Here is a 16,409-nt window from a genome sequence, read left to right as displayed (position 1 = left end):
TCTCTCTAAAGCTAGAGACTTCTCTCTACTTCACTAGTGGTTACATGCTCTGAATGGGGAAAATTAGACAGGGTAGAAAAGATTTAGGAACATGGAATGTAGGAGATAATTCTAGATAATATTTTTATTCCCAGTTTCATTCCATTCATATACAGTTCAATTTTCTGTGTTTTCTCTGTTTGACAAAGGCCAGTATTTTCCCTACAGACCTTTAATTGAATGAATATTGTATTTCAATTCCTTATGGTTAATTTCTTGATAGGGGATTTTGTAAATAATCCTCAATGTGTACTCAATAATTCTGTTTCCAATTCCATTTCTGCAATGATTTTGTTCACAAAGGGGGCCCAGCAATAGAGTGAGTATAACAGCGTAAATACTGTATACCTACTTCAAATGATACACTCACAAATCCTTATTTTAACAAAACATTACCAGACATCAGGAAAGCAAAGGACAACATGGACTATTGAATTCGGTTATCTAGTCCCATTTGATATCAGTACTACACTATCTAGCTTCCAGTGTTCCCATGGCCAGACCTGAGGGTTTAGGATGTTTTACCATGATTCTTTCTTAAAACCAAAAGTAAGATACCAGATAATGGGCATTAAGAAGAATGACTTGAGGACCAGTTATACGTCTACTTCAATAGGTTCATAAAAACAGGACGGAGTCTATTTGCATTGTCATTTTTTAATTATACATTCTTTTAGTTGGGTAAAATCCATGTAAACATTCCACTTGACGAAATATGTTTAAGAGCCACCAAAACTATATTTGTACTCATCAGCCAACCAAACTAAATAAGATAGATGAAGGTAAGAAGTGCATTCTGCCCGGAAACAGATATAAATATTTACTGAGAGACACAGATACAGCATGTCAAATACAGAAGTGAATGCTGGGACCAAACCAGTGAACTGAAAACGGACCTCTTGTTGGTAAATTTTGAAAAAGGATTCGAAGAGCTGAAGGTGCTTTCAACCCAAGAAGAACAACAATGCCAGTGACCAGCGCTCTCTCATAATAGATTTACAAAGAAAGTACATCGACTAACCTATGGCTCCAAATGCATATGTGGCAGAAAATGGCCTTTTTGGACAACATTGGAAAGGGAAGCCCTTGTATTCCTTACTTTGTCTCCCAGTTCAAGGGAATGCATTGCGGCAGAAAGGCTGGTTTGAAAAGAAGGAAATTTAATGGGTAGGAACCTTATTGGCCGGAAACTGGGAAAGGAAATAATATTTTAAAAGTAAATATAGAAACATCCATTTATAAAATCAATAAATTTTGGTAAAAAATGAATAAAGAATGATATGAAAGAAAGAAAGCTGCCAAGTAAAAAGACATATTGATGCAGAAATCTGAAGTGTTGTTCAGAGTAATACTAGTGGAAAGACTGAGATGATGAAGTCTCAACAACAAGTACTTCTCTATCCCAGATATCAGTGTCAGACACAAACTGCACTATAGGTATCCAAAGCATGGAGGAGTTTACTCAGAGCTAGGGATACAATACTTGTTTTTCCCTTCTTCCTTAGGACCTTTTCTTCTTGACCAAAAGACTAAAGGTCATGAGTTCTCAGGAAAACAACTGTGCCCTTCACAACGCTTGGCTTATGGTATAAAGAAATTAATGATATAAACTCTCTTATTTCAAGGAACCACCAGAACAGAGAAGTCCAGATAAGAAAAGAGACGTGCAGATGCTTCTGAGGGTCTCCCAGCTCCTGATTCCCTTATGTGGAAGACTCAGATCAATGCTATCCCTCCAGTGATACCACTCAACCCCTACAAAGGACTCACTGAGCTTTCCAAAGGACCACATATTTCTTCTTTGTTTTTTATACCAAGAATGAAGATCAGCTTAATTCTCCCTATTTCTGTTCTCTTCAGCCTCTTTGTTATCACTCCCAAATTTTCTTTGAAGTAGAGGCCTATTTGTAAACCCTAGAGGTACTGAAAGAATATCTCAGAGGTAGTTGCAGTCACAACAACACTTGTGACATCACAGAAGAATCTAGTGCTCTGCATGTTACAAGAGAGTTTTCAGGGAATGCCTAATAATGATGTCACTGAAAACTGTCATCTCCTACCTGATGAATACCTTTCCTTACATTGACCAGATTCAAGTTTGCACTTTAAAGCTATGTCTCCTGTGACACAGTGGAAACCTTTATATACTCCTCTCTAAAGGTAGAGACTTCTCTGTGCTTCACTAGTGGTTACATGCTGTGGGGCTTGGCATGGGTGAAAACGATTTAGCAACATGGAGAGTAGGAGATTCTCCTAGGTTATATTTTTATTCCCAGGTTCATTCCTATGACACACAGTTCAATTTTCTAGGTTTTCTCTGTTTCCCAATGACCAGTATTTTTTCTATACACATATAATTGAATGGATATTGTATTTCAATTTCTTATTGTAAATTCCTTGTTAGGAAACTTGGTAAATATTTCTCAATGTAGTCAAAAATTCTATTTTCAAATACCATTTTCTGCAATGATATTGTCACAAATGGGGCCCAGATATAGAGTAAGTATAATAGTGTAAATTCTGTGTACCTACTTCAAATGGTAATCTCCCAAATTCTTATTTATCAAAAAATTACCAGACATCAGGACAGCAAAGGACAACATGGACTTTTGAATTCTGTTTCTTGTCCCATTTGATATCAGTACTATACTCTCTAGCTTCCAGTGTTCCCATGGCCAGAATTGAGGGTTTAGTATGATTTACCATGATACTTTCTTCAGGCCAAACGTAAGATACTGGATGATGTGCAGCGAAAAGAATGACCTGAGGACCAGTTAAACGTCTACTTCGGGTTTGGGGATTTACCTCAATGGAGAGCGCTTGCCTAGCAAGCACAAGGCCCTGGGTTCGGTCCGCCGCTCTGAATAAAAGAGAAAAAATAAAGTCTACTTCAATAGGTTCATAAAAACAGGGGGAGTCTTTGAAATTGTCATTTTTGAATTCTATATTCTTGGCGTAGTTGGTCAAAATCCATGTTAACTTTCCAATTAACTTCATAGGTGTAAGAGCCAATAAATTATATATGTATACATCAGACAAAAAAAAAAACTAGATAAGATTGATGAAGGTAAGAAGTGCATTCTGCAAGGAACTTGATATAGTTATTTACTGAGAGACATAGATACAGTGTGTCAATGCTAGTAGCAAACCAGTGTACTGAAAACAGACATATGGTTAAATTTTGAAAAAGGATTAGAAGAGCTGAAGGTTCTTTAAACTCCATAAGAACAACGATACCAATGAACCAGAGCTTTTTATAACTAGACCAATATACAGAGAAAGTATATTGACTGGCCTATGGCTGCAAATGCATATGTTGCAGAAAATGGCCTTTTTGGGCAACATTGGAAAGAGAAGCTCTAGTCCTCCCTAGTTTGTCTCCCAGTTCAAGGCAATGTCATGCGGCAGAAAGTTTGGTTAGAGAAGAATGAAATGGAACAGGCAGGGATCTTATGTGCAGGAAACTGGGAAAGGAAATGATATTTTAAATGTATATATAGAAACATCTATTTGAAAAGCAATAAATTTTGTTTAAATATAAAAAAAATGAATGATATAAAAGAAAAGAAAGCTGCAAAGCCATCACAAATATTGAATTGGAAATCAGAAGTGGTAGAGTAATACTAGTGGAACGACTGAGTTATTGAAGTCCCAAATAGAAGCACTTTTATCTCCCAAATATCAGTGTCAGACACAAAGTGCATTATAGGTGTCCAAGCATGTACGTGTTTACCTTAGTTAGTGACACAATACTTGTTTTTCCCTTCTTCGTTAGGACCTTTTCTTCTTGAGAAAAAGAGTAAAGGTCATGAGTTCTCAGGAAAACAACTGTGCCCTTCACAACACTTGGCTTTTGGAATAAAGAAATAAATGATATAAACCCTTTTACTTCCAGGAACCATAAGAACAGGGAAGTCCAGATGCTTCTAAGAGCCTCACAGTTCCTTATTCCCTTATAGAAGGCTCATATCAAGGATTTCTCTTCAGCGATCCCACTCAACCCCTACCAAGGGTTCTCTGAGCTTTCCAAAGGACCACATATTTCTTCCTTGTTTTTTATACCAAGATAGAGGCCCAGGATCCTTCTACCCATTTCGAATCTCTTCATCCTCTTTATTATCGCTCCCCAATTTCTCTGAATTAGATGCCAAATAGTAAACACTTTCCAGGTATGTCTCCTGTGACACAGTGGAAACCTTTATGTACTCCATCTCTCTAAATCTATAGACTTCTCTCTGCTTCACTAGTGGTTTCATGCTCTGAATGGAGAAAGTTGTTCAGGGGATTGGCATGGGTAGTAAAGATGTAGGAACATGGAAGGTAGGAGATTCTTCTAGAGAATATTATTATTCTGTATGTGACACGTTTTTTCCTCTGACATACAATTCAATTTTCTAGGTTTTCTCTGTTTCCCAAAGTCTAGTATTTTCCCTACAGACCTTTAATTGAATGAATATTGTATTTCCATTTCTTATTGTAAATTCCTTGAAAAGCAACTGAAGGCAGCTGCAACATGCCAGACCACAAAGTTGGTGCTGATTTCTGCCTTCCACCCTCCCAATGGTGAGCTCTCTTTTTAGAAAACTATTCCTTAGTTGTCTATGCCTGGGTGGCCTGCTAGATTCTGCATTTTGACAGCCTATCTGTATGACCCACTTGCTTGCTAGGATTGGCCAGCGCTAGCTATTTAAGTGTGGTGCAGGGGTTCCCTGGGGTCAGAAGATTGTACCAAAGTTCCTGAATAAAACTGCTCGAAGAAGATCTTCACTATTTGTGTCTTCCTTGCTGGTCGAGGTTGGACGAAGCAAGTGGTGGCCCGTACAGGGACCTCCTGATATCAGATCTTCTTGCAGTCTGGGTATCACTGGAAAGTTCCCAAGGTAAGGTGGGAACATAAGGGCCACAGGAAATAAGTCGTTATAAATTCTCAGGGTATTTAACAAGAAAGTTCTCCATAGAAACAAACTGAAATTATGAAGACGCTTGGTGAATTTAGCCACAGCAGCCTAGAACATTTTGGTCATGGGGACCTCACAGTTTCATCCATTTTTTCTGGCTCTTCAAGAGCTGTTTGAATATAAGAAACTAAAAATAAAAAGGAGCACCATAGAGAGATTTTTGTGTGAATGCGATGTCATTGCCCCCTGGTTCCCAGTCTCTGCTAATCTTACTGTGGCAAGTTGGGAAAAATTAGGGAAAGACCTTGATTTTGCATGGGAACAGGTGTCTCTAAGACCTGAGGTCCATCCAGTGTGGCGCTTAGTCCATAGTTGTGTTGAGGATCAAAAATGTTGTCAGGAAAATATAGAGAAGGGGCAAGCTGCCCACGAAATGCTTCAAGAGGAAGGTTCAGAAAACCAGGGAAATAAAAAAAAAAAAAAAAAAAAAAAAAAAAAAAAAAAAAAAAAAAAAAAACAACAGACTCAGAAAAGACAGATACAGTGGAAGAAACAGACGAAACAGATTAAGAAGAAGAAAAGGAAAATGCCTAAAATGGTGGAGGAACTTCCTGGGAGGTTCCCCTCAGCTCCTCCTCCCTGCAATGTTGTAGAGGGAGGAAATGGATTTGCGGGTACAGGGCGCCCTCCTGTGGTGAATAACAGCACTGTGCATGTGCAGGGTTTGCAACTGGCATCAGCTGGTTGGTAATATGCTAATGAGGGAGCAGCACCATGCTAATGAGGTCATTCATGCTCCACCAATCCCTGAAGGACAGTTAGCATAGCCTCAGCTGCTGTATATATGAGGTGAGAACTCTTGCTGCTTGAGGTCCCACTGTCCCTGTTAAAGAGACCTGTACAGTAATGGCTTGTTCGCAGAAGAATCCTGTTGCCGCACGTCCTTCCTGCTGGGGAGACATTGGGCGTGCAACAAATGGGAAGTACATTCTGCCCAGAAGTGTGGGACCCAGTCAGCACAGAACTGCATCTGGCCTATCCTGTTTATGTGGATGCTAATCAACAAAGGTATCATGAGCCTTTAGACTTTAAGGTGATCAAGTTCCTGATAAAATCAGTAGGACATATGGCATTATGGCCTCATTTACCATACCTCAGACTGAGGTCTGACACAGATTTTGCATGACTCCTAGTGATTGGATTAAACTTGCTCAGGCCTGTCTCAGACTGGGACAGTATTTGGACTGGAGAGCTTTTCTTATTGAGTTTCCCAATGAACAAGCTGCCTCTAATTTGGCAGCGGGGTGGGGGGCAGCCAGACTGCCTGGGATGGAGATATGCTGCTGGGTCAGAGACGCTTTGCCAATGCTCAGACAGGGTATCCAGGACAGGTTTACCAGCAGATTAATGAAGTTGCAACCAAGGCATGGAAATCCTTACCTAATAAGGGAGAAGTGAGTGGAAACCTCATCAAGATCCTTCAAGGACCTATGGAGCCATTCTCTGACTTTGTAGCCCGATTAGTGGAAGCAGCAGGGAGAGTCTTTGGTGACCCCGATACGGCTATGCCCTTGATTAAACAGTTGGTATATGAACAGTTCACAAAGGAATATCGAGCAGCTATCATTCCGTACAAGTATAAGGGACTTGAAGCTTGGATGAAGGTCTGTAGAGAAATAGGGGGACCTTTGTATAATACTGGACTTGTGGATGCTGTTATGCAGATGACGCAGAGAAAAGGAGGAAGTTCAGGAGTGTGTGTTAAGTGTGATCAACAGGGGCACCTAAAAAGGCAATATGAGAAAGGAGAAGTCTATTCAGTATAGGAATTGGCCAACGCCCAAGGCAACAAGGTTTGTGCCCCAACTCCAAAAAAGGGAACCATTGGACTCATGAGTGCCACTCAGTAAAAGACATCAATGGGAAGCCTCTTAGCTCGGGTTTTGGTGTAGCAGGTCCAAAAAATGGACAGCCGGGTCTAAGACACCAGGACCTACAAATATATGGGCCAGTCGAGAATCAGGATGAAGAACAGAGTCACGAGATATGACCTTCCTTTCGCCATCCGAGAGGACAAGGTGAGCCACTTAGTGCTCCACAGGACTGGTCCTCTGCTGCACCAACAGACACGAGCTAACTCCTAGAATGGGGGTCTAGTTGACAGAAACTGATTTTAAAGGACCCCTTGAACCTGGGCCAGTAGGGTTACTTATAGGGAGATCATCTACAGATTTAAATGGACTACATGTCCATCCAAGAGTTACTGACCCAGATTATACCGGGATAGTCAAGATCATGGTGGAATCCCTGAAAGGGATTACTGCCATTTCCCCTGGGGAGAAAATAGCCCAAATATTACTTTTACCTAGCTTTATGAAAGATTTGTAGACCACTCTACTGGGAGAGGAGAGAATGGTTTCATTTCCACAGTCTCCAACACTACATTTTTAGCCTTGGGTTTAAACCAATGCCCAGTAATCTAGCTAGGGGTAGATGGTAAAAGGATCTTAGTGCAGTTGGACAAAGGGGCTGATAGAAGGGAGGGGAAAACCCATAAGGAAGGGGAGGGGGGAGGGGGATGTTTGCCCGGATACCGGGAAAGGGAATAACACTTGAAATGTATATAAGAAATACTCAAGTTAATAAAAAAAAAAACATAATTATATACAATCTGCATATTCAGCTCCAGTTTTAATGAGTAAAGAAAAAATGAGGAATTTCTTTTCTGCATCTTAAAAAAAAAAAGATTGCTTTTTCTCTATACCGCTTTGTCCAAGGGATAGTGAAAGATTTGCTTTTACTGTTCCATCATGCAATCATGAAGAACCTGATCAACGACTAGAATGGGTTGTTTTACCACAGGGTATGGCCAATAGTCCTTCTATGTGTCACGTTTTTGTGGTTAATGCCATTGTCCCATTAAGACAGATGTTTCCTGCGCTCCATTTTACAGATGATATCCTTTTAACTGAAAAGAATGAAGAGATTTTAGATTTAGTATATGGAAATTTAGTTAAATTGCTAGAAGGTAGGGGATTTGATTATTGCCACAGAAAAGGTACAAAAGGGCAATTTTGTAAATTAATTAAGATTAAAACTATGTCCTTATACCATTATCCCTTAAAAGGTTGAATTGAGGAAAGAAAATCTTAAGACTCTTAATGAATTTGCAAAATTACTAGGAGATATTAATTGGGTCAGATGTCATTTAAAATTACCAAATTATGAATTAAAACCATTGTATAATACTTTAGTTGGGGATTCAGCCTTGGATTTTCCTAGACAATTGACTAATGAAGCAAGGGAAGCTTTAAAGAAGGTTGAAAAAGGATTACAAGGCACAATTTTACATCGATGGAAGGAGGGGGCAGACATTGTGCTATGCATTCTAGCCACCTACATGCAGCCCATAGGATTGTTGTGGCAAGATGGCCCTCTGCTTTGGGTTTATCCCAATGCTTCTCCAGCTAGAACAGTAGAATATTATCCTACAGCAGTTGCATGATTAACCCTGAATGGATCCTACAGTGCATACAATAATTTGGTTTTTGCCAACCTCAATCATTGTGCCCTATAGAGGTCAGCAGATGAAGATCTTGTGTGGTACTGTGGATGATTGGGCTATATTATGCTGTGGATTCCATAGCGTGATAGATAATCATTATCCATAACACTCTTGGCTATCCTTCTTATAGAACATCCCGTGATCTTTCAGTGTTCCTATACAGGTGGCACCAAACATTTTTACAGATGGATCCAAAAATGGATGTGGAGCTTATGTGATTAACCATTAAGAGCCAATTTTGTGTCAATATCAACCCGGCTCTCCACAAATAATTGAACTCAAGATTGTGCAGGAAGTGTATAAAAATTGTTCCTTTGGCTTTAATTTGCTCTCTGATTCATGATACTTCTTAATGCAGTTAAGATATTAGAAGTGGTTAGCCCTATTAAAATTAGGAGCATGATATGCCAGTTGCTGAGCGAACTTCAGGAATTGATCTGAGAAAGAGGTCACAAGTTTTTTTGTCCAAAAAATTAGAGCTCATAAAGCTATGCCTGTTCCTCTCAGTGAGTGAAATGATCTTGTGGATAGATGTACCCTCATGGAGTTCATATTCTTAAGCTCATCATTGGATGAAGCCCAAAAGTTTCGTAAACAATTTAATGTACCTACTAAGACCTTAGAGCAGAAGTTTCATCTGTCCTGAGAAGATGCTCTACAGATAGTTTTAGGATGTCAACCGTGTATCATTTTCACCATCCCCCTAGTGTAGGGATTAATCCTAGAGGCCTCTTGCCCCTAAAGTTTTGGCAAATGGATGTAACTCACATATCTGGATTTGGGACTCTAAAATACATTCATGATTCTGTGGATACTTGTTGAGGTGTCATTCATGCTACCCTTATGAGTGGAGAAAATGCACGAAATGTTGGACTCTGCCTATAATCCTGGGCTGCTTGGGAAAAGCCTCAACAGTTAAAAACTGATAATGGCCCAGCATAAACTGCCAAATCTTTCAAATTCTTTTATAAATGGATGGATGTGCCATGACCTGCCTTATAATCCCCAACGTCAAGGTGGTGTTGAGCAAGTACATTGTACCTTGAAGGAATGCGTAATTAAACAAAAAGGGGGATTAGGCCATGGTAGAATCCCCAAGGAACAGATATCCTTAGACACTTTTACTCTTATTTTTTTTTTTTTTTAATTTTGAATGATGACGGCCTTTCTGCCGCTGACCGACATCAGTGTCGGGCGGGCACGTTGAAAGTTATGTGAAATGGAAAGATGTGATCATTGGCTTATAGCATGGACCAGATCCCGTGTTGGCATGGGCAAGAGTGTCTGTTTGTGTGTTTCCTCAGGATCGGCAAGATCCGTTGTGGGTCCCTGAAAGATTGACAAGGAGGTGCTACAAGAATGATGATCCTGCTGTTGCTGACACTTCTCGGTGTGACCCAAATGCTGGTCCAAACAGAGCCCCGGTGGGAGATACTATCGGTGTTCCCGAGACTCATGACAATACGTCATGACTTTAAGCCCACTCTTCTAATTTGGTTAAACAGTTGTCAAGTTATCTTCTAGGCAATTGGCCAGGAGAATTTGATTCCTTAATGGATCAGCTACATGTAGCCATCCTGAAGATGAACTCCACACGTCCAGATGCTAGACTGGCTGCGGGATTGTCATCTTGGACTGCTGCTGCTATGAATCATCTGAGGGAGTGGGTGGGTATGGGAACCCTAGCTGGACTCTTGCTGCTAGTCTCCCTAGTGTGCCAGTGGTGTCTATGTAGAATGAGGTTTGTTCAGAGGCGGCACAGTTATGGTGGTACAGGTATTTGCAGCCATTGAAGCAGGACAGTCCCCTCAAGCCTCTCTTATGGTCACTCAGAAGACCTTGTTGTACCTCATGCCTGAGTATGTGTGAGTGACCCTGCCCAGTGATGGGCAACCTACCTTCTATCTATGGCATGGAAACTTGTGGGAGATGAGGTGTACTAAGACTGGTTTAATGAACAGATGATCCTAAGACAGGGGGATGGGTGGGGGTCACCACGATCAGTGGTGCCTTTGCCCGCTTCATTAATTAAACAAAAAGGGGGAATTCTAGGCCACTGTGACGTGGTGGACCTCAAAGATGGCACTGGTTTCCGCCTTCCACCCTCCCAATGGTGCACTATCCTTGTAGTAAGCAAGTCCTTATTTGTCTATGCCTGCCTGGCCTACTAGCTTCTGCATAGTGACAGCCTATCTGATTGACCCACATTGCTTGCTAGGATTGGCCAGCACTAGCTATTTAAGTGTGCTCCGGGGATTCCCTGGGATCTGAAGATTGTATCAAGGGTCCTGAGTAAAACTGCTTGAAGAAGATCTTCGTTGGTCATGTCTTGTTAGTCGAGGTTGGGCATGACAAGGGACTTTGTAAATATTCCTCAATGTGTACACAAAAACTTTGTTTTCCAATTCCATTCTCTGCAATGATTTTGGTCACAAAGGGGGCCCAGGTATACAGTGAGTATAACATTGTAAATATGGTGTACCTACTTCAAATGGTAAACTCCCAAATCCTTATTTTTTCAAAAAATTACCAGACATCAGTAAAGCAAAGGACAACATGTAATTGGATTTGGTTTCTTGTCAATTTGATATCAGTTCTACACTATTTAGCTTCCAGAATTCCTATGGCCAGATTTGAGGTTTTAGGAGGTTTTAACATGATTCTATCTTAAAGACAAACATAAGATACCAGATGATGGGCAGGGAGAAGAATGGCTTGAGGACCAGTAAAACATTTACTTAAATAAGTTTATAAAAACAGGAAGGAGTATTTTTGAAATGGTCATTTGTGAGTTCTATGTTCTTGACATAGTTGGGCAGAATCCATTTTAACATTCCACTTAAACACTTAGGTGTTGGAGCCATCAAAAGTATATATGTACACATCAGTCAAAAAAACTAGATAAGATTTACAAAGGTAAGAAGTGCATTCTTCCAGGATCCAGATATGAATATTTCTTGAGAGACACAGATATAGCATGTCAAATACATAATTGAATGCTAGTAGTAAACCAGTGAACTGAATACAGACCTCTTGTTGGTAAATGTTGAAAAAGGATAGAGGAGCTGAGGGTGTTTTCAAACCCATACGAAAAACAATGCCAATGAACCAGAGCTTTCTCGTACTAGCCCAACATACAAAAAAAGTACAGTCATGAGCTCTCAGGAATTCAACTGTGCCCTTCATAACACTTGGTTTTCGAATAAAGAAATGAATGATATAAACCCTCTGACATACAGGAACCATAAGAACAGGGAAGTCCAGAAGCTTTTGAGAGTCTCCCAACTCCTGTTTCCCTGTTTCAAGACTATCTCTTCAGAGATACCTCTCAATCCCTACCAAGGACTCACTGAGCTTTCCAAAGGACCACATATTTCTTCCTTGTTTTTTATACCAAGACAGAAGGCCAGCTTCCTTCCCCTCATTTCCAATCTCATCATCCACTTTGTTATCACTCTCTAATTTTCTCTGAATTAGAGGTAAATTAGTAAACCCTAGAGGTATTGAAGGAATATCTGAGAGACAGTTGCAGTCATGACAACAGTTGTGACATCACAGAAGAAGCCAGTGCTCTCCAGGTTACAAGAGAGTTTTCAGGGAGAGCCTAATGATGATGTCAGGGAGAACTGCCATGGCCTACCTGCTGAACAGATTTCCTTACATTAACCAGATTTTAGGGTGCCCTTTTCAGGTGTGTCTCCTTTGACACAGAGGAAACCTTTATGTACTCCATCTCTCTAAAGTAGATACTTCACTTTGCTTCATTAGTGGTTACATTCTCTGAATGGAGAAAGTTAGTCAGGGGCTTGGTATGGGTAGAAAAGATCTAGGAACATGGAGGGTAGGAGATTCTTCTAGATAATATTTTTAATCTATATGTAACAGGTTCATTCTTGTGACATACAGTTCAATTTTCTAGGGTTTCTCCGTTTCTCAAAGGTCAACACTTACCCTACAGACCTTGAATAGAATGAATATTGTATTTCAATTTCTTATTGTACATTCCTTGATGAGGGACTTTGTAAATATTCCTCAATGTGTACTCAAAAATTTTGTTGTCCAATTCCATTTTCTTGATTTTTGTCACGAGTGAGTCCAGCTATACAGTGATTATAAAAGTGTAAATACTGTGAACCTACTTCAAATGATAAACTCCCAAATTCTTATTTTACGAAAAATTTCCAGACATCAGGAAAACAAAGGACATTTTGCACTATTGAATTCGGTTCTCTAGTCCCATTTGATAACAGTACTACACTACGTAGCTTCCAGTTTTCAATGGCTAGACTTGAGGGTTTAGGATGTTTCAACATGATTCTTTCTTCAGGCCAATCCTAAGATACTGGATGATGTGCAGGGAGAAACATGCCTTGAGGAGCAGTAAAACATCTACTTCAATAGGTTCACAGAAAGAGAATTATATGAAACTGTCATTTGTGAATTCTACATTCTTGACATAGTTGTGCAGAACCTATGTTAACTTTCAACTTAACCACATAGGTGTAGGAGCCACCAAAATCATGTATATACATCAGCCAAACTAACTAGATAAGATTGATGAAGGTAAGGAGTGCATTCGGCCATGAACTGGAAAAAGTTATTTCCTGAGAGACACAGATACAGCATGTCAAATACAGAAGTGAATGCTAGTAGCAAACCAGTGAACTGAAAACGGACCTGTTATTGGTAAATTTTGAAAAATGATTAGAAGAGCTGAAGGTACTTTCAACCCCATAAGAGCAACAATGCCAATGAACCAGGGCTTTCTCGTACTATACGTATATACAAAAAAGTACATGGACTGAGGTATGTCTCCAAATGCATATGTGCCAATGGATGGACTTTTTGGGCAACATTGGAAAGAGAAGCCCTTGTAATCCCTTGTACATCTTTCAGTTCAAGGTAATGTCATTCAGGAGAAAGGCTGGTTAGAGAAGAAGTAAATGGGAATGTGTAGGGATCTTATGGCAGAAAACTGGGAAAGGAAAATATGTGAAATTTAAATATAGAAACATCCAGTTAAAAAAAGCAATAAAATTTGCTAAAAAATAAAAAAAAGAAAGATATAAATCAAAGTAAAAGCTGCCAAGTAATCACACATATTGACTCGTAAATCTGAAGTGGTATTCAAGATAATACTAGTATAAGACTGAGATGATGAAGTCTCAACTAGAAGCACTTCTCTCTCGCAGATATCAGTGTCAGACACAAAATGCACCATAGGTTTCCAAAGCATTGAGGAGTTTAACTTGAGTTATGGACAGAATACTTGTTTTTCCCTTCTTCCTTAGGACCTTTTCATCTTGACAATGAGAGTACAGTCATGAGCTCTCAGGAATTCAACTGTGCCCTTCATAACACTTGGTTTTCGAATAAAGAAATGAATGATATAAACCCTCTGACATACAGGAACCATAAGAACAGGGAAGTCCAGAAGCTTTTGAGAGTCTCCCAACTCCTGTTTCCCTGTTTCAAGACTATCTCTTCAGAGATACCTCTCAATCCCTACCAAGGACTCAGTGAGCTTTCCAAAGGACCACATATTTCTTCCTTGTTTTTTATACCAAGACAGAAGGCCAGCTTCCTTCCCCTCATTTCCAATCTCATCATCCACTTTGTTATCACTCTCTAATTTTCTCTGAATTAGAGGTAAATTAGTAAACCCTAGAGGTATTGAAGGAATATCTGAGAGACAGTTGCAGTCATGACAACAGTTGTGACATCACAGAAGAAGCCAGTGCTCTCCAGGTTACAAGAGAGTTTTCAGGGAGAGCCTAATGATGATGTCAGGGAGAACTGCCATGGCCTACCTGCTGAACAGATTTCCTTACATTAACCAGATTTTAGGGTGCCCTTTTCAGGTGTGTCTCCTTTGACACAGAGGAAACCTTTATGTACTCCATCTCTCTAAAGTAGATACTTCACTTTGCTTCATTAGTGGTTACATTCTCTGAATGGAGAAAGTTAGTCAGGGGCTTGGTATGGGTAGAAAAGATCTAGGAACATGGAGGGTAGGAGATTCTTCTAGATAATATTTTTAATCTATATGTAACAGGTTCATTCTTGTGACATACAGTTCAATTTTCTAGGGTTTCTCCGTTTCTCAAAGGTCAACACTTACCCTACAGACCTTGAATAGAATGAATATTGTATTTCAATTTCTTATTGTACATTCCTTGATGAGGGACTTTGTAAATATTCCTCAATGTGTACTCAAAAATTTTGTTGTCCAATTCCATTTTCTTGATTTTTGTCACGAGTGAGTCCAGCTATACAGTGATTATAAAAGTGTAAATACTGTGAACCTACTTCAAATGATAAACTCCCAAATTCTTATTTTACGAAAAATTTCCAGACATCAGGAAAACAAAGGACATTTTGCACTATTGAATTCGGTTCTCTAGTCCCATTTGATAACAGTACTACACTACGTAGCTTCCAGTTTTCAATGGCTAGACTTGAGGGTTTAGGATGTTTCAACATGATTCTTTCTTCAGGCCAATCCTAAGATACTGGATGATGTGCAGGGAGAAACATGCCTTGAGGAGCAGTAAAACATCTACTTCAATAGGTTCACAGAAAGAGAATTATATGAAACTGTCATTTGTGAATTCTACATTCTTGACATAGTTGTGCAGAACCTATGTTAACTTTCAACTTAACTACATAGGTGTAGGAGCCACCAAAATCATGTATATACATCAGCCAAACTAACTAGATAAGATTGATGAAGGTAAGGAGTGCATTCGGCCATGAACTGGAAAAAGTTATTTCCTGAGAGACACAGATACAGCATGTCAAATACAGAAGTGAATGCTAGTAGCAAACCAGTGAACTGAAAACGGACCTGTTATTGGTAAATTTTGAAAAATGATTAGAAGAGCTGAAGGTACTTTCAACCCCATAAGAGCAACAATGCCAATGAACCAGGGCTTTCTCGTACTATACGTATATACAAAAAAGTACATGGACTGAGGTATGTCTCCAAATGCATATGTGCCAATGGATGGACTTTTTGGGCAACATTGGAAAGAGAAGCCCTTGTAATCCCTTGTACATCTTTCAGTTCAAGGTAATGTCATTCAGGAGAAAGGCTGGTTAGAGAAGAAGTAAATGGGAATGTGTAGGGATCTTATGGCAGAAAACTGGGAAAGGAAAATATGTGAAATTTAAATATAGAAACATCCAGTTAAAAAAAGCAATAAAATTTGCTAAAAAATAAAAAAAAGAAAGATATAAATCAAAGTAAAAGCTGCCAAGTAATCACACATATTGACTCGTAAATCTGAAGTGGTATTCAAGATAATACTAGTGGAAAGACTGAGATGATGAAGTCTCAACTAGAAGCACTTCTGTCTCGGTAATATTAGTGTCAGACAAAAACTTCACTATAGGTGTCCAAAGCATGTTGTTTAGCAACACAATATTTGTACTTCCCTTCTTCGTTAGTACCTTTCTTCTTGACAAAAACAGTAAAGGTCATGAGCTGAGGATAACAATTGTGCTCTTGAAAATACTTGGCTTTTGTAATAAAGAAATGAATGGTATAAACTCTCTGAATTTTAGGAACCATAAGAACAGCAAAGTTCAGATGCTTCTGAGAGGCTCGCAGCTCATGATTCCCATATGTGGAAGGTTCAGATCAAGGATATCTCTTTAGCGATACTACACAACTCCTATCTTGGCCTCAGTGAACATTCCGAGGACCACATGTGTCTTTCTTTTTTTTTTTTTACAAAGACAGAAAGCCAGCTTAATTAACTTCTCATATCTCTTCATCTTCATTTTTCTCACTCCCAAATGACTTAGAGGCCAATTAGTAAACCCTAGAGGTAATGAAGGAACATCTAAATATCAGTTGCAGTCACAGCAATATTTGTGCCATCACAGAAGAAGCTTTGTCTCTC

The sequence above is a fragment of the Rattus norvegicus genome, assembly GCF_036323735.1.
Source record: "Rattus norvegicus strain BN/NHsdMcwi chromosome Y unlocalized genomic scaffold, GRCr8 chrY_unlocalized_14, whole genome shotgun sequence".
Classification (NCBI taxonomy): Eukaryota; Metazoa; Chordata; class Mammalia; order Rodentia; family Muridae; genus Rattus; species Rattus norvegicus.
Note: the sequence above shows the minus strand (reverse complement) of the source record.